Source organism: Trachurus trachurus, assembly GCF_905171665.1.
Source record: "Trachurus trachurus genome assembly, chromosome: 9".
In the NCBI taxonomy this organism is placed as follows: Eukaryota; Metazoa; Chordata; class Actinopteri; order Carangiformes; family Carangidae; genus Trachurus; species Trachurus trachurus.
The window spans coordinates 32,407,743-32,409,729 of NC_139895.1; the positions used below are offsets into that span (position 1 = coordinate 32,407,743).

The 1,987-nt window shown below is 41.8% G+C and overlaps 1 long non-coding RNA gene across 1 annotated transcript; it reads right to left on the reverse strand.

Moving 5' to 3' along the window:
- Nucleotides 1-620: 620 nt before the first annotated feature.
- Nucleotides 621-1,660, reverse strand: LOC310991552. The gene is made up of 4 exons (XR_014595634.1): nucleotides 1,300-1,660; nucleotides 1,105-1,166; nucleotides 964-1,012; nucleotides 621-865 (listed from the first exon to the last, which is right to left on the reverse strand). It is a non-coding gene; the product is annotated as an uncharacterized lncRNA (long non-coding RNA).
- Nucleotides 1,661-1,987: the final 327 nt, after the last annotated feature.

Here is a 1,987-nt window from a genome sequence, read left to right on the forward strand (position 1 = left end):
GTTTTGTATTTGCAAAACACACTGAGTTTGTTTGTGAATTGTTGGGCGTGAGTAAAACATGCTTTGCGGGTTTGTGGGGTTTTGGCAGTAATTTCACCCCATAGTAAACGTCGCGTTTGTCCGTGCCACATACTGACGGAAACGAACCACTGGTGGAGGGGCTAATTAGCATATGAATAGCGGCGAAACAGCGCCTGGTCAGAAGATGTTAATGGCTCTAATCAGCATGTGAACAGCAGCGGCCAGGCGGGGCTTGAATGGCCTCACTCAGTATTGGTTGAAACCACTACTCTTAAACCAGAAAAATGACTCGTGATTGGTTGATACATATACTTTTAAACTAGGAAAATGACTTGTGATTGGTTGATATGTATACTTTTAAACTAGAAAAATGACTCGTGATTGGTTGATATATACTTTTAAACTAGGAAAATGACTTGTGATTGGTAGATATGTATACTTTTAAACTAGAAAAATGACTCGTGATTGGTTGATATATAGGCTACTTTTAAACTAGGAAAATGACTCCTAATTGGTTGAAATATACACATTTTGTTATCCTATGGACATGAATTTATTGAGCAAAGAAAAATTGCCAGCAACATGTTTATTCACAGAAAGAGCTTTATTGGCATAAATAATAATAAAAAATGTATGTATACATAGCACAAAACACAACACACAGCAGTCTCCTCCATGATCCTACGGCACAGCTCTGTTTGCTGCGTCTGGGATGTAGGTAACAGATGACATTCTTTTTTAATTTTGTCCATGTTGTAAACGTCTGTGGTGTGTTGCCCTGTATTTAGGATTTGCCCCTGAATGTGAGGCTGCAGAGCTCCAGAGAACTTTTCACAGCTTCCGCCTGCGCTGCAAGTATAAGACAGATACACTTAAGCACATGTCATTAACATGCATCCCCTTACATTGAACAGTAAGCAGAAAGTAGTAAACGTTACTTACACACAATAGTGTCTTTATCGGCATCAGGCACGGTGGTCACGAGGTCAGTCTGTGAAAACAAAATGTACGGTTAAGATGAGTATCTATTTTACGTTTTTCCTTATGCAGCAGAATGAACACAGCCTATTCTTTAAATCTTACCCTTGCTCTGGTTTGTAGCTCCTCCAAGTTGCCTCAGAGTTGTGAAGACGGCGTACTGCATCCTGTAAATACACAGAAACACACTTTGATAAAGCAACACACTGGTTCAGGCTACTTTTAGCTTGGGCTACGGAAAGAAAGCTTTACTTTGAGGCTACTAGCTTAGCAAGCAGGCACCGAACATATTCATCTTACCGCAATTTGGGGATTGCATCCGTCTTTTCCACTTAGAGTTGGGCTCCTCTGGCCTGTTTTTCATCTCCAAGGCAGTCAGTCCGAGTCTAGTCGGCGGTAGTTATCTGACGAGACAGCCCACTAACAGCGTTCAAAAGCACTCTCCTCTCGTCGGTGTGCGGACTTGCTGTGGAAAGGTGTTCGCGTCCATGCAGAGGAGTTGAGGGGGAGGCGAAGTTAAGACGCCGTCCAGCCATTGTAGTCAACGAATCAGCAAAGTTAGAAAAAGTTGTGAAGAAGTCTGTTTACTCCTTGTAGCCTCGCATCACCAGGCTCTTCAGACAAGCGAAGAACTCCTTGCAAGTACTTCCGTGTTAGTCCCGCCCATGACCTCACGTGATTGGATGAGGACCCGGAGTCTCGTCGGGTCCTCCAATCACAGGGGAGTTCATGGTTATATGGAAGAACTCGCGAGATGTGGTTTGCCCATCTCCCAACACTCATTCCAAACGTAGCCTAATATGTTCAAAGTTGTATTCATTTAGACAAACCTGGGAAAAGTCCTGGGAAATAGTGTCCCATTTAAATTGTCTAGTTAAAATGCGGTTGCTTTTCACTGTTGTGGTTGTTGTATTAATCTTTTTTACATAACATTGTAGTAGATAACAAATTTTACATAATTTTTAAAAACCTATTTAGATGATGATTA